At 32.0% G+C, this 25,689-nt stretch overlaps 1 long non-coding RNA gene across 1 annotated transcript in view; it reads left to right on the plus strand.

The window, feature by feature from the left end:
- Positions 1-25,105, plus strand: part of LOC127705342 (uncharacterized) — a 67,222-nt gene extending 42,117 nt beyond the window's left edge. The window contains exon 4 of the long non-coding RNA XR_007983840.1: positions 25,019-25,105. This is a non-coding gene — a long non-coding RNA (uncharacterized LOC127705342). The remainder of the gene's footprint in view (positions 1-25,018) is intronic.
- Positions 25,106-25,689: the final 584 nt, after the last annotated feature.

A 25,689-nucleotide genomic window follows, 5' to 3' on the forward strand; every position in this document is an offset into this window, starting at 1 on the left:
ATCAATTTATAAAACTTATTACACAAAAATTTCTTTGTTAACATTAAATTAAAGGTTTTGTAAGAATACAAGTCTAAATTCGATCCTACCTTCTTTTTTGTATATCTTGTCTTTAACTTGCAAACAATCGGGATTATGCTTTAGCTGCCGCTACAACAAACACATTTATATAATACAGAATCTTTTGACTTTTTTAGCAACCAATCCATCAATGCTTTTGCGGTCAGATAACTCATTTGTAGACATGCCTTGAAGCTGCTTAAAGTAATGGATTGGCTGCTCTTTGTTTTCGACAAAAGGTTAGAAAATAGACAAAGAAGAAAAAGATGAATACGCCTATGTAAGTAAATGAAGTTTATGTTCAGTCTGATTTATTTTTTAGCAAACAATCCATAAATTTTTTTGCGGTCAGATAACTCATTTGTTGACATTTCTCGAAGGTAAATGAAACACTTTTAAATTTATAAAGGAGGACATACGTCCTGCTTAAAGTAATGGTTTGGCTATTCTTTGTTAATTGCAGAAAAGTTATAAAATAGACAAGGAGGACAAGATGTATGAAGGTAAGAAAGTTTATGTTCAGTCTGATTTATTAGGGCATCAAAACAAAATCCTTTCCTTTGAATCTTTTTTTAACGAAAAGAATATTTTCATGTTTTGACGAAATAAATTACAACCAGTCTAATAATTTCAAATGATTCCGTAAAACTTTCTTACAAAATTTACCGTCATTGGCACTACCACTACAGTGTTGATGAAGTCATCAGTCACATACACAGTCCCCTCATCATTATTTGCCATGACATTTGAATTTAATTTGTTTTAACCTCTAAAATTCCACATTTTTTTTTCTTTCCAAACATGAGCATTATATTGATGTCCATACAGACCAACTTATATGTGTGCATTCGAATATAAGAAGAGCTGTATGAGGGAAAAAATATCGTGAGTATCACTTTTTCTTTGAAGTCTATCAATTGTAGTTCACTCATTGTGAAGAATCAGTCCGGTCAATATTGCGCATGCGTGAATTCAGATACCCTACATGGATAAAATCGTTATATAGAAGTTATACAGAAAATAGTCTTTACAAGAAGATATTCAATTTTCTTCTCAATGGTATTCTAAGCTGCTGCAATCCCCAGAATCCTTAATGTGTCTTCTTTTTAATGATATAAATCATTTAAAAATTTTTTTTAACTTCTTGCAACAAATTTGGATTTTTTACAGTGATGTCAAATGGCTTACTTTTGCCGTTATTCTTACAGGAAAATGTCATTATTCGGAAGAGAGGTCAGCTTTGAAAAAATAAATAAAATACTTTTACTTATGATATACCTTAGCTGCTGCAACCAAGATAAAGATGAAAAGTTAAAGCTTAACATGTATTTTTAAATTGGTTATTTTCTTCTTGCTCCAAATTTGATTTGAAAGTAGGCGATTTTCTGTTTTTTTTCTATCAATTTCTGTTTGACAACAGGATACATCGTGTGTGTAAACAGATAAAAAATTGTTACATAATCGTGTTTATACAGTCATGCTGAGACATAATATATTCCCAGAGTCATGTAATACAGTGTAAACGACATTTTGTATAAATTTGATTTAGGGTTGAAGGAATAGCAAAACACTATATAATTATAATCAACGTTTTTTTTTATAATTAAAGACAAGGATTTGTATACCTCACTATACACATCCTTGTTGAAGATGATTAGATTTTGAGTTATTTTTTGTTTCTATTTTCACGTGGTTATAACCGAAAACACTACAAACCAGTAAAAGTCTGAAATGGCCTATATTTGTACTCGACTGTACTGATTTTTACTCCACCAGTCTGAATTGGTCTGAAATTTACTTGATAATACTCGACTGTAGTCTGAACCATACTTAACAGTCTGAACTTGTACTCGACCAGTACTTAACCATTTTATTTTCGTCTGAACTATGCTCGACCTAGTCTGAACCATACTCGACCTAGTCTGAACCATACTCGACCTCGTCTGAACCATACTCGACTAAGTCTAAACCAACCTAGACCTAATTTTTGTATCTATCTATTGTATTTCATCAATTTAGGAACTGTTTTTAACAGCTATTTCCCCTAGGCCTGGCTAGAAATTTGAACAACAATTTGAAATTTAAAATGTATTCAATATGGCATTAAAACCAAAATTTCACAATAAACATAATTTAAATTCAACACCATATTTATCAACACTTACATAAATATATCACCTTTAAAGTAAAAATAAAACAAACTGATCAAATAATCTCAAAACTGAATTGTGACTAATATTTTCAATGTTATTCAAATTTTTTTGAATGTTTCAGATATATTTTATGGTTACTGGACAATTTTCACCATTTACTTAAGCCTTGTATAGATTTATGGTGTCAGTTGAGTTTAGTTAATAATGCAGTGAACATTTTTTTTTATTAAAATATATTTAAAATATAGTATATCAAGCAACTTAATAAATTTTAAAAATAACACCTTTGTTTTGTGAAACCAAGAATTTAAGATAATCATGATAATAGAACTTCCATAGCAATCCTTGATAACCATTTATAAAAGGAAATGTGTTCCAAAGTTGCAGAAAAAATTTATTTCAATTAAATTTAAATAACTTTTGTCAAAATTAAAGACATGGCATACAAGAAGCACTTTAATAAGGTTTATTTACCTCAGTACATGTGTGTTTTACGGGTAAAAAGAAAGCCCTTTTTGTCTTAAACTCGTGTATTACACATCTAGTGAATTCAAAAGGCCTTGCGATTTAAGTTTTACAGGATGTTGCAATTTTTAATGAATGTTTATTAGAAATTAATACTCTCTGACCAGGTGTGATCTTTTTAATGAGTTTGCCCCAAGCAGGAGGTAATACTTTATACTTTACCACTAATCAGAAGAAAAATTTAATCTATTTCTTTATTTTTTTAATCCCCTTTTGATATATTATCCCAAATCATAATAAGAATAGATATATTTCTAATATAAGATTAAACAATTTCAGTGATTTTTTGGCTGTTGTTACCTCATGAAAAAGATAATTATATAACTATTGTATATAACCATGAAGCCTATATAGTTTTTCTGTAGGAATTTAGGAAAATTAAGGAAAAAAAAACACACACATGCCAAACAAGAAGCACCTTAATAAGATTTTATTACCCTCAGTAAAGGTGTGGTTTTTAGTTAAAAGAAAATCTTTTTTTCAACAAAACTCTTAAACTTTAAAATTAATATAATTAAATTATTGTATAAGATAATTTAATTTAACTATCTCTATTTGATAAATCTGAGAATCATGTAAGGATGTAAAAATATATTTTTATATATCATGTATATATCTTTATTTTATTGTGGCTGTTTTCATGTCAGAAAAAAAATTTAATTTTAACAGCTAAAATAAAAAAAAAATATAGGTTCTTTGGGCAAGTATGGTTCAGACTGGTCGAGTATTGTTCAGACCTTTAGTCGAGTATGGTTTAGACTGAAAAAATTGGTCAAGTACAGGTCGAGAATGGGTTAAGACTGTTTCAGACTGGTCGAGTAATAGTTCAGACTATTTTCAATGGCAAAGATAAGTGTAAAGTACAAATCAGTACGGTCGGGTATGGTTAAGACTGGGGTCGAGTAATGTCGAGTAAAATTCAGACCAATTCAGACTGGTCGAGTAAAAATCAGTACAGTCGAGTACAGATATAGGCCATTTCAGACTTTACTGGTTTGTAGTGAAATTAATAAATATATCATTAGAATGCAATCAAAAATCTAAAACGCATTATTTTAAATAAATGCTTGTTCATCTGGATGTTTTATCAATACACAATCATATTTTTTTTCAATGGCATTAAATGGTTTCTATTCACACTTGATTTAAAAAAAAAAGAAGAAGAAGATGTTGTATGATTGTTAATCAGACAACTGGCTCGTTTTCTTGACAATCCCTAGATGGTTTAAATTATAACACGATTTGAATACACAATCATATAGGAGAACAATTCCATTTCGTCGCACTTTAAAGAGTGCATAAAAACAACATTTAGAATACTCCACGACTTCGACCACTTGATACGGCAAGATGAAATCTAATAATATATTTTACATCAAACCGAGTTTCTGTTATTTAATTTCTTGAAACTAAATACACGAATAATAATATGTGCGCACAATAAATTGGAAAGTTTGCACCTTTCAAGACCCGTTAAATAGTTTTGAAATACATTCATTACTTAAATTTTACATTCGCCGTCATAAAGAAACTTGTTGATGACAAAAATAATCAAAACGAAAAGTGTATAAAATAGAAAAAACAAAAAACAAAAAACTACTTTTTATTATCACTTTGTCAATTTTATATCACTAGCTTTTCATTTCAATTAAAATGTATTGAGTCGAAACAATATTAAATAAAAAATCAATAATTTCTTCACAAAACGATAAAGATTGTTAGCTTTGAACAGATACTTGTATGACAATTAACATGTCAGCTTCAGGGTATATACCTGTGGATATATGGTGGAAACTATGCTGGAAGCTTGTATGTTTTCTGTTTCTTGTTTAACTTGTCTATCGTTTGCGTCGTAGATGTTGATATAATGTGAGATATTAGGTAAATATCCACGAGATGACCTACCCTCCACCCACAAAATTCACAAGATAATAGAGAAGTCTAAATTGAAAACAACATTCAAACCTATGACTGCGTTGGATAAAAACCGCAATTTTTATACGTGTGCATGCAAAACAAATTTCTTGTTAGAGGGGTCTAAATACAACACAAACAAAATTTTCCAAAAGACCAAAAAAGTGACAAAGTATATTTTAACAAAACGCATTTGACTAACAGGTCAAACAATTGATGTTCTTAAACCCTGCTGACTGCATTGGCGATTGCCAAATAAAATGATCACCAGATGTAACAAAATGGATCGTAAATATTAATTTAATATCAAACAGAAAACTATAAACTTGCGGAAAAGATGCATACCGCAAACAAAAGGTGCAAAAATTAGTACACCATATCCGGATTTCGACAATTAATGTCTCTTCAGTGATGTTAGGAATCGAAACGGTATTTGGAAAGCCATACAATTTACCTCATTTTAGGATAGACTCTTGAATTTTGAGGAGTCAAAATAGGATGAACGGATCATATAAACCCAAAGGCAAATATAATACAAGCCCAAACGAAAAAATATAAACAAGTCTAAATTGAAAACAACGTTCAAACCTACATGTATGATTGCGTTGGATAAAAACCGCAATTTTGATACGTGTGCATGCAAAAAAAAAATCTTGTTAGAGGGGTCTAATTACAGCACAAACAACATTTTCCAAAAGACCAAAAAAGTGACAACAATCAGACCAAAGAGTAGAAAACAGCCCAATGCCACCAATGGGTCTTCAACGCAGCGCAAGAATATCCTGCACCCGCAGGCGGGCTTCAGCTGGCCCCTACACAATAATGTAAACTAGTTCAGAGAAAAGAACGCCATACCAAACTCCGAAACATATAAATGAACCACAATTTAAAAAAAAAACACACAAGACTAACAAAGGCTAGAGGTTCCTGACTTGGGACAGGCTCAAAAATGCGGCGGGGTTAATCATGTTTAGACAGATCTCATGTTAATTGTCGAAACAATTAAAACGCAAAAAAAAACCCAACCAACATGTTTATGCTAAAACAATAACAACAAGAAAATATATATTAAAGACAGTAAGAAACGACAACACATAATTACAAGTAATTTGTTCCTGACTTAAAACAGAACAGTTACTTTAAACCGTGGCATGCGACGGGGTTAACATGTTTGTGAGTGCTCAAATCTATCCTAATCCCACTAAACTTGGGGCAGTTGTATAAAAACACAACACAAGACCAAACTGTTGAAATAAGTAAGAAAAGTTTTCCTTGTCAGATGGGCACGAAATTTAAAAAAAATATCTACAGAAGACAAAAGATCTAAAGTACCGATCTAGGATAAATTATCTACCAGTACACATCCAACATACATATAAAAATAAAGAGATGTGGTATGATTGCCAATAAGACAACTATCCACCAAAGTTCAAATGAAGTGGACGTAATCAATTATAGGCAACCGTACGGCCTTCAACAATGAGAAAAATACATACCGTATAGTCGGCTTTATAAGGCCCCAACATGAAAAATATGAAACTATTCAAGTTGAGAAAACTAACAACATAATTCTTAAAAAACAAATTTACGAAAAACAAATATGACAGACATTAACCAATAACAGTTCATTTAACTAGAGGAATTGTGCTGTTATCCTCACTCAATGTATACTGTTAAATTCAATAATTATGAATTGTCAATGGATGTTTAAAATTAAATAAAATAACAGACATTCCGAATTCTCGAGGTACCCGTTATATATATATATATATATAAGTTTATTGTTTTCTGTTTAGTATTAAATTTATAATTGAGATCCATTTATTACATCGGTAATCCGTTTAATAGGCAATCGCCAATGGCAGTCAGCAGGGTTTAAGAACATTAGTTGTTCGACCTGCTAGTCAAATGCGTTTTGTTAAAATATACTTTTTCACCCATTTGGTCTTTTGGAAAATGTTGTTTGTGCTGTATTTAGACCCCTCTACAAAGAAATTTGTTTTGCATGCACACGTATAAAAATTGCGGCTTTTATCCAACGCAATCATAGGATAGAACGTTGTTTTCAATTTAGACTTGTTTATATTTTTTCGTTTTGGCTTGTATTATATTTGCCTTCGGGTTTATATGATCCGTTCATCCTATTTTGACTCTTTCAAAATTCAAGAGTCTATCCTAAATTGAGGTAAATTATATGGCCTTCTAAATACCGTTTTGATTCCTAACATCACTAAAGAGACATTAATTGTCGAAATCCGGATATGGTGTACATAAACCTTAGCACCTTTTGTATGCGGTATACCATCTTTTCCGCAAGTTTATTGTTTTCTGTTTAGTATTAAATTTATAATTGAGATCCATTTATTACATCGGTGATCCGTTATTAGGCAATCGCCAATGGCAGTCAGCAGGGTTTAAGAACATCAGTTGTTCGACCTGCTAGTCAAATGCGTTTTGTTAAAATATACTTTTTCACTCATTTGGTCATTTGGAAAATGTTGTTTGTGCTGTATTTAGACCCCTCTACAAATAAATTTGTTTTGCATGCACACGTATAAAAATTGCGGTTTTTATCCAACGCAATCATTGGATAGAACGTTGTTTTCAATTTAGACTTGTTTATATTTTTTCGTTTTGGCTTGTATTATATTTGCCTTCGGGTTTATATGATCCGTTCATCCTATTTTGACTCTTTCAAAATTCAAGAGTCTATCCTAAATTGAGGTAAATTATATGGCCTTCTAAATACCGTTTTGATTCCTAACATCACTGAAGAGACATTAATTGTCGAAATCCGGATATGGTGTACATAAACCTTAGCACCTTTTGTTTGCGGTATACCATCTTTTCCGCAAGTTTATTGTTTTCTGTTTAGTATTAAATTTATAATTGAGATCCATTTATTACATCGGTGATCCGTTTATTAGGCAATCGCCAATGGCAGTCAGCAGCGTTTAAGAACATCAGTTGTTCGACCTGCTAGTCAAATGCGTTTTGTTAAAATATACTTTTTCACTCATTTGGTCTTTTGGAAAATGTTGTTTGTGTTGTATTTAGACCCCTCTACAAAGAAATTTGTTTTGCATGCACACGTATAAAAATTGCGGTTTTTATCCAGCGCAATCATAGGATAGAACGTTGTTTTCAATTTAGACTTGTTTATATTTTTTCGTTTGGGCTTGTATTATATTTGCCTTCGGGTTTATATGATCCGTTCATCCTATTTTGACTCTTTCAAAATTCAAGAGTCTATCCTAAATTGAGGTTAATTATATGGCCTTCTAAATACCGTTTTGATTCCTAACATCACTGAAGAGACATTAATTGTCGAAATCCGGATATGGTGTACAAACACATTTGCACCTTTTGTTTGCGGTATACCATCTATTCCGCAAGTTTATTGTTTTCTGTTTACTATTAAATTTATAATTGAGATCCATTTATTACATCGGTGATCCGTTTATTAGGCAATCGCCAATGGCAGTCAGCAGGGTTTAAGAACATCAATTGTTTGACCTGCTAGTCAAATGCGTTTTGTTAAAATATACTTTTTCACTCATTTTGTCTTTTGGAAAATGTTGTTTGTGTTGTATTCAGACCCCTCTACAAAGAAATTTCTTTTGCATGTACACGTATAAAAATTGCGGTTTTTATCCAGCGCAATCATAGGATAGAACGTTGTTTTCAATTTAGACTTGTTTATATTTTTTCGTTTTGGCTTGTATTACATTTGCCTTCGGGTTTATATGATCCGTTCATCCTATTTTGACTCTTTCAAAATTCAAGAGTCTATCCTAAATTGAGGTAAATCATATGGCCTTCCAAATACCGTTTTGATTCCTAACATCACTGAAGAGACATTAATTGTCGAAATCCGGATATGGTGTACAAAAAAATTTGCACCTTTTGTTTGCGGTATACCATCTATTCCGCAAGTTTATTGTTTTCTGTTTAGTATTAAATTTATAATTGAGATCCATTTATTACATCGGTGATCCGTTTATTAGGCAATCGCCAATGGCAGTCAGCAGCGTTTAAGAACATCAGTTGTTCGACCTGCTAGTCAAATGCGTTTTGTTAAAATATACTTTTTCACTCATTTGGTCTTTTGGAAAATGTTGTTTGTGTTGTATTTAGACCCCTCTACAAAGAAATTTGTTTTGCATGCACACGTATAAAAATTGCGGTTTTTATCCAGCGCAATCATAGGATAGAACGTTGTTTTCAATTTAGACTTGTTTATATTTTTTCGTTTTGGCTTGTATTACATTTGCCTTCGGGTTTATATGATCCGTTCATCCTATTTTGACTCTTTCAAAATTCAAGAGTCTATCCTAAATTGAGGTTAATTATATGGCCTTCTAAATACCGTTTTGATTCCTAACATCACTGAAGAGACATTAATTGTCGAAATCCGGATATGGTGTACAAACACATTTGCACCTTTTTTTTGCGGTATACCATCTATTCCGCAAGTTTATTGTTTTCTGTTTACTATTAAATTTATAATTGAGATCCATTTATTACATCGGTGATCCGTTTATTAGGCAATCACCAATGGCAGTCAGCAGGGTTTAAGAACATCAATTGTTTGACCTGCTAGTCAAATGCGTTTTGTTAAAATATACTTTTTCACTCATTTTGTCTTTTGGAAAATGTTGTTTGTGTTGTATTCAGACCCCTCTACAAAGAAATTTCTTTTGCATGTACACGTATTAAAATTGCGGTTTTTATCCAGCGCAATCATAGGATAGAACGTTGTTTTCAATTTAGACTTGTTTATATTTTTTCGTTTTGGCTTGTATTACATTTGCCTTCGGGTTTATATGATCCGTTCATCCTATTTTGACTCTTTCAAAATTCAAGAGTCTATCCTAAATTGAGGTAAATCATATGGCCTTCCAAATACCGTTTTGATTCCTAACATCACTGAAGAGACATTAATTGTCGAAATCCGGATATGGTGTACAAAAAAATTTGCACCTTTTGTTTGCGGTATACCATCTATTCCGCAAGTTTATTGTTTTCTGTTTAGTATTAAATTTATAATTGAGATCCATTTATTACATCGGTGATCCGTTTATTAGGCAATCGCCAATGGCAGTCAGCAGCGTTTAAGAACATCAGTTGTTCGACCTGCTAGTCAAATGCGTTTTGTTAAAATATACTTTTTCACTCATTTGGTCTTTTGGAAAATGTTGTTTGTGTTGTATTTAGACCCCTCTACAAAGAAATTTGTTTTGCATGCACACGTATAAAAATTGCGGTTTTTATCCAGCGCAATCATAGGATAGAACGTTGTTTTCAATTTAGACTTGTTTATATTTTTTCGTTTTGGCTTGTATTACATTTGCCTTCGGGTTTATATGATCCGTTCATCCTATTTTGACTCTTTCAAAATTCAAGAGTCTATCCTAAATTGAGGTTAATTATATGGCCTTCTAAATACCGTTTTGATTCCTAACATCACTGAAGAGACATTAATTGTCGAAATCCGGATATGGTGTACAAACACATTTGCACCTTTTTTTTGCGGTATACCATCTATTCCGCAAGTTTATTGTTTTCTGTTTACTATTAAATTTATAATTGAGATCCATTTATTACATCGGTGATCCGTTTATTAGGCAATCACCAATGGCAGTCAGCAGGGTTTAAGAACATCAATTGTTTGACCTGCTAGTCAAATGCGTTTTGTTAAAATATACTTTTTCACTCATTTTGTCTTTTGGAAAATGTTGTTTGTGTTGTATTCAGACCCCTCTACAAAGAAATTTCTTTTGCATGTACACGTATTAAAATTGCGGTTTTTATCCAGCGCAATCATAGGATAGAACGTTGTTTTCAATTTAGACTTGTTTATATTTTTTCGTTTTGGCTTGTATTACATTTGCCTTCGGGTTTATATGATCCGTTCATCCTATTTTGACTCTTTCAAAATTCAAGAGTCTATCCTAATTGAGGTTAATTATATGGCCTTCTAAATACCGTTTTGATTCCTAACATCACTGAAGAGACATTAATTGTCGAAATCCGGATATGGTGTACAAAAACCTTTGCACCTTTTTATTGCGGTATACCATCTTTTCCGCAAGTTTATTGTTTTCTGTTTAGTATTAAATTTATAATTGAGATCCATTTATTACATCGGTGATCCGTTTATTAGGCAATCGCCAATAGCAGTCAGCAGGGTTTAAGAACAGCAGTTGTTCGACCTGCTAGTCAAATGCGTTTTGTTAAAATATACTTTTTCACTCATTTGGTATTTTGGAAAATGTTGTTTGTGCTGTATTTAGACCCCTCTACAAAGAAATTTGTTTTGCATGCACACGTATAAAAATTGCGGTTTTTATCCAGCGCAATCATAGGATAGAACGTTGTTTTCAATTTAATTAGACCTGTATATATATATATATATATATATATATATATATATATATATATATATATATATAGAGTCTATAAGAATCTACCAACCAGTAAACTTAATAGGTATTAGATCATCAAAATTGACAATACTACACAAACAGGGAAAATGATATGAGTCTAAAAGATTGTGTAACAATACCGATAAATAGATGGAAAACAAAACACTAAAAAGTGTTGAATATCATCGCACAAAGATTGAAAAACTGAACAGATGATATAAATTATACAATAATTGCAAATATTTCGGCTCAACAAATGGCCGTCCTCAGTGTTAAAAGTTTTAACAATACTGATATATATATATATATGCATACTTTCTCACTTTTTTTATCTTTTGGAAAATGTTGTTTGTGCTGTATTTAGACCCCTCTAAGTTGTTTAAATGAAGACTTGTTTATATATATATATATACACATGTATATATATATTTATAAAGGGTGGGGTTTTGGATGTCTCAGCTGCTCACCCATGCCATAGAAAGGTCGAAGTACCGCCGCCCCCGCCCCCCTGAGATGAAAATTCTCGTGTTGATTGATATTTATCGAAAAGAAATATTTGATTTCTTCGTTTTAAAATGTTTATGTTGCCTTTAGATTATCTTACTGAGTATAAATAAATAAAACCTAAGAAAAAAGCATTTTCTAAAAGTTTTCTTATGTTTAACGTATAAAATGTACGTAACAGTGAGCGACTGGATTGAAATAATCACGTGTGTGTTTACAAATCTTCAGGAGATTCGGCTATTTATAGATAAGTTCTACCTGTGTACCGATATGCATGATTGGTAACCAGGAAAATCTATTTACTGTAATAAAGATTTCGGATCCGACACTCTACGGGATTAAAAGACATTTACTAGGTTTGAATTGTCCCCACCAATCAACGAACTCTAATTATTACAGCGTCAGTAATATCTTCCAATCAGGTAGTAAGAAAGCCTTCAGCTCGCAGACTGTCCATCGTTCAATCTTAATACCGTCTCAAGGAGAAGGTAATTATTTCTAAGTTCTACTACAATGAAGATATATGAATACGCACTGATATGCCTGGACTCGGAATAGTATACCAGGATTTGGGTATAATCCCATCTGTTTATTTCATTCTGTTTTATTTATTTTGTCAATATTTTTTTTTTATATTTTTGCTATCATAAACACAGTCTTACTTTGGGGACATAAACATGTGCCTACCCCTTTCTCTTATTTCGTTGTGTTAAAAATCACCGAACATTTTAAATAAAAAATCGTGCAAAATCATTTGACGACTTCTTTTGAACCAAACTTCAAGGAAATGATTATTTCAGGATCTTCTTTAGAAATAATAGAGCCCATTGAAGCCATAAATCAGTGGCCCGAGTCCTAACCTTGCAGGAAATTCATAGGGAGAATATTAAGATGGGAGAGGCATTTTTGCCCCCCCCCCCCTTTCCCTTAAAAAAAATCTGAATATGCTGTATGCTATAAAGTAAATTTATTGTACAATTTTTAGTTAAGTGACTTTAATTCAGAAGTGTTTTTTGCTGCATATCAATCGATGTTGATATTATTCTTTTGGTCTTATTTGACAAGCTGTTTATATTTACGGGGAATCGACTTGGTCCATATAACAGCTAGTAGAAACACCAATCAAAGTTGGTACTTGAGGAGTTTATTCCCATGATGATTCTGTTTTTATCTTTTTTTTTTCCATTATTACTATTTTCCAGAACGTTTTATCTTGAGTTTTTAATCAGTAATATGCGCGCGGAGAAAGTGCATAAATGAATACTGTAAATTCAGAAATTATTGCGTGCATTTATTATTGCGATTTTGTCAATTTAGATTAAAATGCGATTTAAATTTTTGCGATATTTAGAAATATCCTGTTCATTTCATATAAAAAAATTCAAAATGCGAGTTTAAATTATTGCGATAATAACCTTGTCGCATTTTTCGCAAAAATAAAAACATCGCAATAATTTCTGAATTTACTTAGTTACAATTCGCAGTGTTTGCCTCGGAGTAAAATTTTGGGCCACTGCATTCTCCATTGGAAGCTACAATAATCAATTAACCAAACGCGTATTTATCATTCATGGGATGTATGGCCGGAATAATAGCATAATAGCAGAGAAAAGCTATTCTTCCGGATGGTCGGACGAATAGACATTTTTTGCTATTTTTCTTGCTAGCCGGAAGAATAGCTACTGCCTATTTTATATAGCTGAGTTGGCCGAGTGTCGGTATTACAGGGTAAATAGCATGTGTTTATTCCCTAAATTCAATTGGTCTAGGAAGAAGCAGGCGTCCTGAAAAACAAAAAAAATAACTTACCTAAAATTGTTGGCCTATCTTTCAGGAAAAGTATATATGCACTAATATAGCTATAGACCAGGATGAAGCCGGAATATATGTCAAAATTTCGGTTTTTAGCAATCAGTTTGCTTCATAGATTTGGTAGTTTCTAGTGAAATAAGCCAGAATATCCAAAGAAATACAAAGCGCACGAAGTTCTGTGATATTGTGAATTTGTTTAAAGTACACACTGGACAATATTTTGAAAACGACCATGGCGTTAAACAAATTCAGGAGAATTCGAATTGTCCTACATTGGTACATTTGTACGTATTACAACTGCTACTCAAAAAAGAGTATACATGAAAGTTTTATAGGGATAGACATATAACATTGCAATAGGTCACCTACATAAGTTGTTGAAAATGGTTTATACGCGTGGAAACCGTGGCACCCTTCAGGACTTAGCAAAACAGAATTAGCGATCAGCCATCAGTCATCAGTCATCGGTCATTCATCAATCAGTCAACGTTAGGATCATGTTAGTAACATATTAACTCGGTTATACAATCGTTGTATATTCGTGCTATTGAAATATTCGGTTTAAAAATTTGCCATACTATAAAAATTATGCATAGGTTCAAATACTAGTAATTGAAACATAATACAATGTAAACTTAAATGTGTTATAGAACTGAGCAAAAATTCAACATGCATGCATTTCAACGGTTCACAGTTCACAGTTGGTAATACAGCTTATTTCTAGTAAACATTTGAAAGTTGTAAGCACCCGTTCTGATTCGTGCATATCATTACTTTATTTATAATTGGGGACTGTTGTCCGGATAGGATACAACAGGTCAGATCTGTTGCTTCCGTGCTACGTCACCAATCAGTTAGGGATCCGTCACCGATCTATCACCGATTAGTCATCGATCAGTCAAATAGTACATGCACTGCTTCCTGTACGAGACATCTGATTTAACGAACGCATTCTGACTGTATACCTATCTGCGTATTTATATATCCCGCACAACCAACCAGAAGCCCTTTTCTAGCAAGAATTTTTTTTCGCATGAGTTCGATATAAGTTATAGTTTAACTTTTACATATATAATTATGTCGGTATTACAGAGTAAATAACATGTGTTTATTCCCTTAATACAATATTGGAGTATTTTGTTAGACTGTGGATTCCTCTGTTAGTTCTGTATCAGGTTAAATTTTTAGATTACAGTTTTGGTTTAAGGTAGTTAATGGTAAAATCAACTTTTAAGATGTACATTATGAAGTGAACTGTTTAACATTTATGTAAAATTGAGAATGGAAATGGGGAATGTGTCAAAGTGACAACAGCCCGACCAAAGAACAGAAAACAGCCGAAGGCCAAAAATGGGTCTTCAACACAGCTATAAAATCCCGCACCCGGAGGCGGGCTTCAGCTGGCCCCTAAACAAAAATGTGTACTAGTTCAGTTAAAATGGACGTCATACTAAACTCCAAAACATATAAATTAACTAAAATTAAAAACATAAAAGACTAACAAAGGCCAGAGGCTCCTGACTTGGGACAGGCGCAAAAATGCGGTGGGGTTAAACATGTTTAGTGAGATCTCAACCCTCACCCTATTCCTCTAGCCAATGTATGACATTTTCTGTTGTTATACAACAAGATAAATGATAAAATGATATATACGGCAATTCTTTTTTTATTTGAGTTTGTTTCATTTTGACAATTTTCCAGGACGTTTGATCATTATCTTATAAACAGATATCGGAGTTGGTCGTTGACTTTTTCTTTGGTTGTTTGCCTATTTATTTGTGTTAGAAAAGTATGGCCGCTTTCACCTGAAAGTTTTTCGTTCATAATAGGCATCGAAAAGTGTAGAGAGTGAAACGTAGTAAAATTTAAACATATAAGAACACAATTAAAATATATCCTACGGTATATCACATCTTTTCAAAAATGATCCTTAAAATGTAAAGCTTAACATATATGTATGGTTATTTTTGTTGTCGATGAAGATGGTGTCTAATCATTGTAGTTTGACTGGAATATGTAATGCCCCACTCCTCTTTTTTCTATATTTGAATAATGAGTATCCTTACAATTGAATGGTTTTTCTTTCATATTATTTGGTTTTATTGGACTTCTTGATTATATTTTCTGATAAAAAATCAACAGAGTCGTGAGACGGGTTATTGGTAATATAAGACCTATTGTAAGCGCCTGAAATTCAAAACTAGAAGTTTCGCCGCCGTTCTTTTTCAAATTATAATGGACGTCACGTCGTTGGTTATAAAGAAGGTGATAAGTTCTGCAAAGCTATTTTAAGTTCACTATGAGGCCATCAACATAAGAGAATCAACAAATTTGACCAACGTTATTAAGCATACAGCTTGATATCGTATCTTTTGTTATTGTTTTACTTGTACATATCTTCATATTTATTTACTAAACCATTTAATGTTGGATGACGAATAAGGTCCTTATCTTACTTACCTTTAAAAGCTTGACATACTGGATTGAATTATGCATAAACATGTTAATGAATTAGTTTCAATCCAAATCTATTCGGTGTAATTAAACATATATATCATGTTATGGAGGGGTATTTGCGACTCGGGAAATTTTACAGTCCCTTGACTGGTATTTTTCGAAAATACCCATAATAACATGATATATCTGTTCAATAAAAGTCATTTTGTTTTATGATCATAGTATATGTATGTTTATACTTATTTTACAATTCTTGTAGAAAACATACAATTAAGAATAATCTTTTAAACGGCCAACAGTATTTTCGTCTTTTAAATTGATAATTTTCTTTTATTTCTCGTTCTCTCATATAGCATGTTAAGTATAAATAGTCAATAAACCTCAAAACAAACATTAGATGTTTGTTCCTGACCCTGCTCATAGCTTCTAGTAATATCTGAATTATTTCTTGTAACTAAAAAATTGTCTCGGCGTGACATTTGTTCCGCCGGAACTTATTTCATAGGAAATATGTTCCACCGGAATTTATATCACAGAAAATTTATATCCGGCATACATATTATAAGGAAGTATGTTCCAGCACTGTAAAATTTGTTCCAGAACTAATTTTTTTACTAAATGTTAAATAAGTTCCGGGTGTTATATATTAACAGGATGCGTTAACTTTATATCAAGCAAAGCGTTCTATAGTTGACCTGACAAATTTAATACTCAACATTGAAGTCTTTAAACAACACGAAAACTTTCAAAATAAGGTAAATCTTTTATAAATTTAAATTAAGTCAGCATATATATTGTACGTAGATAATATAATTAAAAAACAAATGCACAACTATGATTAACAACTATGATAAATATTCAAAACACACTATTCCATTTTTCTACAAATTCTGATATGAAGTAACATATGTTGAATTGCAATATTCATAAATAAATGATTGATCTTTAAAAATTTTCTGATGGATTTTTCTTATTCTTCGCTTTTCTGACTCATTAAATTAATGTCATTTGGGTAATTTTTTTTATAGATAATGTAATTAAACATTTTGCTATACTCCACAGAATCCATATTGGATGTTATCACCTTTTATTTATTATATTATCAATATAATACATGTTTTTATAATGTACTTGAATTATAACTTTAGACTCACTGATGACAATACTCAGTATTAAAGATAACTTTGATAACCAGTAGAACATATTTCAAAGAAAAAGAAGTTATTTAACCAGGTAAGGAACATATCTCACGAACCCGGATCTTATTTCACTAGGTAAAGAACAAATTTCACAAACTCCGAACTTATGTTTTCATATAAATTGTGGAACTTATTTTATAGAGATGGAACAAATTATACAGAAATTATCTGTGAAAAAAGTTCTCCCTGAATATTTTTCCTGTGATATTTGTTCCGCTGGAACTTTTTTCAAAGGAACAATTTTTTGGCTCACATATTCGCAACTATTCTATATATTATAGTTAGACTTGGGAGGATAAAAAACTTTAAAATGTTGTAATGACATGTCCATTGAAGAAGACAGTAGATTGAACTTTAGAAGTAAATTGTCACGTTTTGTTTGTTGGTTAATTGGGTTGCTATCTAAATTAATTATGTATACTTCACATCTCCTTTGAAATCGTTCAACATTGCTTAAAATATGTTAGCATACATGTATAATTGCTTTTATCGTCTGAGAGTAGTTTTTTGTTCTTTTTATATTCCCTTTTAGATATATTTTTAGTCTTCTGTTCTGTAACGTCTGCTATCTTGCTAGGAAAAGCTAGCTAGGTAGATCTAGACAACATCAACTCAGCCCAACGATCTTGGGGTGTGTGTGGGGGCACTTATTATGTAATGAATGGAAGGGATGAGTCGTTGGATAGGTCACTATTTGAAGCTACATGATATTGCATGAGGTCGAGAAATTTAGGTGAAATATAAGACAAGGTTGATGATTGAATCTGAAAAAAATCAGATGTCGATAATTTTTTACAGATGCAATTAAAATCACCAGAGGTTGTGTATATATGTCTCTAAAATCACTTTCGTAAATGTTTAAGATATTTGTCAAATCTATTTACGAGTATCTCCCCATGAAATAGCGTAACAATGATAGCTTTGTGCAGGTATATATACTCATTGTGAAAAATATATGATCGCTAGGGTAACTACATGTATGATCTTTTATCATTCAAATGCATATTGTTCAAATATACTTTTTCACTTTTTTTGGTCTGTTGGAAAATGTTTTTTTGTGCTGTATTGAGACCCCTCTACCAAGAAATTTGTTTTGCATGCACACGTATAAAAATAGCGGTTTTATCCAACGCGATCATAGGTTTGAACGTTGTTTCCAATTTGGACATACTTGTATCATTCAATATATATATATATATGTGTATCACCATCTTTTACCATCACTGTTGGTGATCCGATGGATAAATCTGTTGTAGAGTTGTCACTGGTTCAGACGTACTTATAAATATAATTATTTCTGTGACTGTATCTTGCATTAATTTGTAGGATCCTTTACAATAGATATTTCAGCTGATCTGTAACAATTCCATCTTCTTGCCTTATATATCATGTACTGTATTACAACGCTAGATTAAAACTGACGAGGAAAGGTAACACCCGGCCACCGAAAGCTTTATTTTGAAGCCTAGGTGGTCGAGTGGTCTAGTGCGTCGGATACAGTGCAAGCGATTTGGTGTCACGATATCTTAGTAGCATGAGTTCGAATCCCGGCGAGGGAAGAACAAAAAATTTGCGAAAGCAAATTTACAGATCTAACATTGTTGTGCTGATGTTTAGACGAGTTGTATATCTATGTATATATATACTTTTTCTCTTTTTTGGTCTTTTGAAAAATGTTATTTGTGCTGTATTTAGACACCTCTACCGAAAAATTTGTTTTGCATGCCCACGTATAAAAATTGCTATTTTTATCCAACGCAATCATAGGTTTAAACGTTGTTTTCAATTTAGACTTGTTTATATAATATTGTAACGTGACCGTTATTCTGATTCAAGACTTCAAGGAAAATTCCATCCTTACAGTATCACAGCTGATACACCTTCTCCAGTATCTTGACCAACTGACCTTTATCAGAGAGTTAAATTACTTTCTCTCTAGACAAAACAAATAGGCATAATTAATTTTATTACCCTACACCCCAAGACATCGTTACTTGTCTTAATTACATCTGACAGTTCAACTTTAACTGCAGATAATAAAACTAGCCGGTTGTCAAATTAGCATTGCGTTATTAATTTTCTCTGTACACGAATAAACAGTTATAAAGCCAAATTAACTAAAGGTCAATATTTACAAAACATTAGAATATTACATTACTTCCCTCTTTGAAAAACATGGGTCTCACATGTAAGAAAAAATAAAAAAAACAACTTTAACTTATTAGAGTATGGAAGACCACTTTCAAAAATAAAACAAAAACACGCAATAAAATATACGTGGAAAAATCAAAATGTATCAAAAATCAATTTCAACATTGTAACAATAAAATGAATAAAATAATCCAATCATAATCATGAAAACATGCAATGTTCATTTCAATGTTCATTTTAAATGTTCATATTTTATAAAGTTCAATAAAAGTTCTAATCAGGAACGAATATGTTGGGTGGACGCTTTACAACACGTTGTATGCGACTGTATTCAACTTTTCAGTTGGAAAATTAGACAAATTGCACTGTTCATTTTCACTTAATTCAATGTCAGACTCAGTGTTATTTTCTTCGATTGCGGAAGCGTTAGACTCCGTGTCTTTTTGAATTACAGTTTTAATTAGCCAATTGTCAAAATCTCCAAAATACGGTTTTAGTCCAGATCTGTTGTAATTGATTTTGCTGGTTCTGAATTTTGTAAAACAAGTCGCTAATACTGTTTGTGTATAAACATGATAAACTAGATAAATGTTCTGGAATATCTTCTTTTGACAAATGTAGAGAACAAGCTGACTCGTTAAGTACTGTTACTGCTTCACATGGCGTTTCAGAAGTTTTTTCATACACTTTAACAGACTTATCTGTTGCGTTCAAAACTTGAATCGGAACGACATTTGATGATGAATTAACTACTGTTTTAGCCAACAGGAGCTGATGTTTCTCCACAAATGTATCTGAAGCTACTAATATGCTACATTCTGGAGCATAACCAATATCAATAACTTTCCCCGGAATAATCTGCTCGACACCCGGCGGAATAACTGTTGTCTTTGACACATCAACTCGATAACATCGCACACCCTGTGTATTTAATACTGCACATAATATCTCTTCTTTATTAACAGTCATTGTATTGTTGGCCACATCAATGCAACACATATTTGTTTCATGAAGTCATAGCCGATAATACAGTCTATATCTTCATCTATATCAGCTACCGACACATCGTGTGTGAGAAGTGTCCTCCAAATTTCAACGTCCATTTTACCTATTCCTTTAATTTTAAGTGGTTTACCGTCGGCATGTTTCATGTTTGTATGTAAAATTGAGAATGAAAATGGGGAATGTATCAAAGAGACAACAACCCGACCATAGAACAGACAACAGCAGAAGGTCACCAACAGGTCTTCAATGCAGCGAGAAATTCCCGCACCCGGAGGCGTCCTTCAGCTGGCCCCTAAACAAATATATATACTAGTTCAGTGATGATGAACGCCATACTAAACTCCAAATTGTACACAAGAAACTAAAATTAAAAATAATACAAGACTGACAAAGGCTAGAGGCTCCTGACTTGGGACAGGCGCAAAAATGCGGCTGGGTTAAACATGTTTATGAGATCTCAACCCTCCCCCTATACCTCTAGCCAATGTAGTGTTGGACGCAACACCACTTTGTTTTTGGACAGAGAATCGTATACCTTATCGTTCAAAATTGTCACATTTGCACCTGTATCTACTAAACATTGAACGTTTGTACCTTGAAATTTACCAGGAATATACATTCCTCAATCGCCACTTGCTACACGACCGGTTCTAACTCTGTCTTTTTGTTGATAATTTCTGTTACTTTTGTCATCATTAGGACAATTTCGTCTAATATGACTTGTCTCGCCACAAGTCCAACATCCTCTTTTTCCCGTCTTGTTGTTATTGTTGTTAAATCCGCGTCTCTGTTTACACATATCGCGCTTAAGAAACTGAAGCTCACGTCGAAGTTCTTCTACCACATCAGTCAGTGTTTCAATTTGACCAGACACTTCTGAACTTTCCGAATTAGCAAAATTTCGAACACTTAAATGTTTGTCACTCTGTTTATCCGCGATATAAAATGCCTCGAGCTCAACAGCCAACTTAACTGCATCATCTAGTGTCTTTGGGTGAGCTTGATGTATACGCAAACGTGTATCCACATAATCTAATGCATCAATGAAATGATCTCGGCATAACAGGCTTAAGAATTTTTAAACCTGGGTTATTTTTACAATTACTTTGATGAATAAATTTAAATTCTGTTATAGAAACGTTTAACATGTATTATGTGAACTATGTTTGCACACTTAAATACTGGGATTATGACGATCAGTGCCTTCAGCTATAAGAATGTGCTCAGAGCGCCGCTAATCTTGTCGTTATCATACAAACATGGTATACCAATTTAATTGTGCCTACAGCGTGTTGTATAATAACTTTCATATTGCACATTTTATAACTAATGTAATAGAAGCCAAACGCATTAAATATTTGGAAACAAATACCTATATAAAAAAACAACAATAACACTGGTCAACAATTCCTGAGACATTTGCAAACTGAGATTTAACATTGACTTTAGTAATTTCAAAATTATAAATCTATAATAATGTTTTTTTAATCATACACTTTTTTGCTGTTGATTGCATTTTATCATTGGAGACTATCAATGAACCACAGCTGCACAAATAATTGAAGTAGTAAACCGTGCAAAGGCTTCTAGAATTCTATATTTTATGAATGCTTCATCTACCAATATTTTCGAGTACAACTGCTAAATATAATATAGAGTCGAAACAAAAACAGTAAAAATACAGAAATACTTTATATTTTAAGGACTTAATCAACTGATCATGAAGCAAGGACATATGATATTTGTTGCTTGTCTATTAATGGTCTTGTGTGGAACATGTGAGTTATGATTATTTAAAAATTGCATAATCATTTTCATCATCATTTTTGTTAAAAAGTACTGCATAAGCACATATAGAATAGATATTTACATTGAACATGATGACAAATTCGAAAAGAGATAAAATATTCATCGCATAGTGTTATATCTAATGTATAATAAAAAAACAGAAATGTAAAAGAACCAGATTTAGGGTTCTCAGTTTAACATCTTTATTTGATGATAAATCCTGAATTTATAACACATATATCATAGATATTTACATTGAACATGCATACAAAATTAGAAGAAAAGAGATAAAATATTCATCGCATAGTGTTATATCTAATATGTAATAAAACCAGAAATGAAAAAAGAACCAGATTTAGAGTTCTCAGTTAATCATCTTTATTTGATGATAAATCTTGAAATTATAACAACAAGTCATAAACACAAAACATTTCAAAAGACATGGCACTTCAACTACTAAAATTGTCCTTTATCGGTAAAAAAATCTTCTCATAACTTTAATGTCATCATAATTCACTACTCATTATGTGCGTTACAGGTTCTGGGTCCGCTTGTAAAGAACATGGAGGTAAATGTAGACGTAGTTATTGTCCGATTGGATTCTATAAAGATTACAGATCGCATGCAGATTGTTATTACACAGAGTTCTGTCATGTCTGTTGTCTTCCCAGTACGTACATAAAGCTAGTATTATCTGGTCGTAAACGTGATAATTCTAGTACATACTTCAAAATGATTGAGAAGTCGAAACATAGTTAATTAGAAACAAGTTAAAATTGAAAGAAAATAGGTACCGCAAAAGCAATATGAGTTTTAATACTGATATTTTCTAGAGTGTAAGTATTTCCTATCATTTATATCTATTGATGAAACGTATTATCTTGATGTGGAGCAGTAAATTTGTACTTATAAAAAAGAAGATGTGGTATGATTGCCAATGAGACAACTCTCCACAAGGGACCAAATGACACAGAAATTAACAACTATAGGTCATCGTACGGTCTTAAACAATGAGCAAATCCCATACCGCATAGTCAGCTATAAAAGGCCCCGAAATGAAAATGTAAAACAATTCAAACGAGAAATCTAACGGCCTAATTTATGTACAAAACATGAACAAAAAACAAATATGTAACACATCAACAAACGACAACCACTGAACTACAGGCTCCTGACTTGGGACAGGCACATACACACAGAATGTGGTGGGGTTAAACAAAAACACAGAGTGGACGGACGTGGCAGGGTATTTGTATATCCCAACAACAAAAGGACACTAAGTACAGATCTGAGAGTACTTGCAGTTACTTACAGCTAGTTCAAAACCGTTAACAACTAATAAAAAAATCATGCATCTAAGACTAAATTATCAATCAGTACACTCCAACATCCAGTGGATTTAGTGTAAAGACGTCATAAACAGTCAGAGAAAAAACATGACCTTGTGCAATGCCAAGACACAGGTACCGATAGATTGTGATCAATGAATGTGTACATGTATATAACAATAATATTTAGTTTGAATTTACTGATAACAAAATCAATATTAATACCAATAAAAACAATATTCAATTATCTAATTACAGTGTTGAATTTGTAACCTTTTAGAATAAGTTTATTTAAAGGATCGATAAGTTTACCAGGATCGTTTCTAAATTACCGGGCACGGCAAACAACATCTCCGTAAAAATGAGGATGTGCTATCCCGTTTGAAATAAGTTTTCTACAGGTACAACCAAACTTCAAAACCAAATCTTTATATCTATGGAAGAATTTAGAAAACGTTTTAAGCAATTTGTGGTAATGAAATTCTTGGCTTAATAATTTACAAGTAATACATAGATTAGATTACGTTCGTTAAAATCAAAAACGTCACAACAGACACGGGCATAGCGAACGAGTTGTGAAATATAAACACCGGAAGAGGGTGCCAAAGGAACATCAACATCCAAAAAGGGAAAATTAACAATAAGGAACGAAAAATCGTCCCTTTTGTCATAAATTTTAGTGTGAAGTTTCCCGTGTAATACCGAAATATCTAAATCTAGGGAAGAACAGTTATTTTCGTTTAAATTTGATTTATTTAAAGTGAGTTCCTTTGGGTAAATTTCGGCAGTATATTTAGAAAATTCTTGATTATTAAACGAAAACATATCATCAAGATAACGGTAAGTGTTGTTGAATTGATCAATTAAATGCAATTTAGACGGGTCTTTACTGAATTTGGTCATAAACTGTGATTCACAACAGTACAAAAACAAGTCTGATATTATATTTTTGACGTGAATAATTCTCTTTCCTGTTAGCTAGTTTCTGTTCAGTCAGTGAAATGATTTTATGTACATGTCATTTTGGTATATTTCTTTTAAATATTATATTCATGTTCATTTCTTTTTATAATACAATGTATCTTTGGACTATTTTGTTTCCTTGCCATTTGTTTCTTTTTCTTGACCCTTAAACGTTTATTTGCAAAATCTAGTATCGCCTCTTTCACCTCTATTGGTCCATTTGACGTTACTTTAAGACACAAGCTTGTAGAAAAGCTAGGTTTGACGTATCGAAACAAGGGCAACACAGTAGACCAAACAATGATTCATACAGTCAACCCACAAAATATTCAACTGTAAATGTGCATGATACTTATTGGGAGTTAGATTCAATAGCAAGGAAAAAGCATTGGAAACCATTTAACATGTCTTAAAAATACTTATTAGAAGGTTTTAAGACGTTAAAGAATTTATTTAGGAAGGTTACCAGAATCATATCTTCATGATCAATTCATCACCTGTTGTATGTTCATTATTACTTCCCCGTATATTTTTTTGTATTTTGTATGAATTTGATACTCTATTTATTCAATGGCATGCCTTTTATAAGATGTTTGCTTGTTTTTCTGTGTAGCCAAGTTAAGTTTCACTTTCCGGTACGAAAACTTATAAAGATTATTATCATGCATCGAATTTATCGTTAACAATAAATTAACAGTGATAAAACACAATGTACATTGTTTCTTTTTCAGGTAACTCGACGTGTTAGTAATTGAAGTATAAGAAACCAATGTCCGCTTCAAGATATGACATTACAATAGATAATGTACATTTCGAAATGTTTGTTTTATTATTCAACGCATTAGTGCGTTGTTATCATGTTATTTTCACTTTGAATAAAATTAGTCCTTACGAAATATGCGTATGTTCGATATGATGGCGACGAACAAATATGGGACAAGTATTCTAACAATGAAGTTAATAAACGTAAACATAGTAAAAATCCTTTACTACCATTTTATCCCAATATACCTGAGGTTTTTTTTCCTTATTCAAAAATCAACACCAAATAAGTCAATCTAGTATGCAGATTTGACTTTAAACAACAAAAACTATTTTTTAAATAAAATTCTAAATAGCAACATTTAGTCAAATATTCAAAAATGGTTTCCGACAATAGTATTACGAAATTACAGCACCTTCCAACTTCCATCTATTGTTGGAAATTTCCTTGCATTTCACAAAATTCATATACTTCAAATCGTTATTTATTCCATTGTCCAAAATACAATTGTTTTCAAATTTTTTTTAGCTTGTGTTATTTTCAAACCCGTTTATACGGTCTAAGATATAAAATGCCTTTCAATTCAGCCTTGTAGACACACTTCTCCCAAGAATAAACCCTATTAAAAAGAAATTAAGG

Source organism: Mytilus californianus, unplaced genomic scaffold (assembly GCF_021869535.1).
Source record: "Mytilus californianus isolate M0D057914Y unplaced genomic scaffold, xbMytCali1.0.p SCAF_6, whole genome shotgun sequence".
NCBI classification, from domain to species: domain Eukaryota; kingdom Metazoa; phylum Mollusca; class Bivalvia; order Mytilida; family Mytilidae; genus Mytilus; species Mytilus californianus.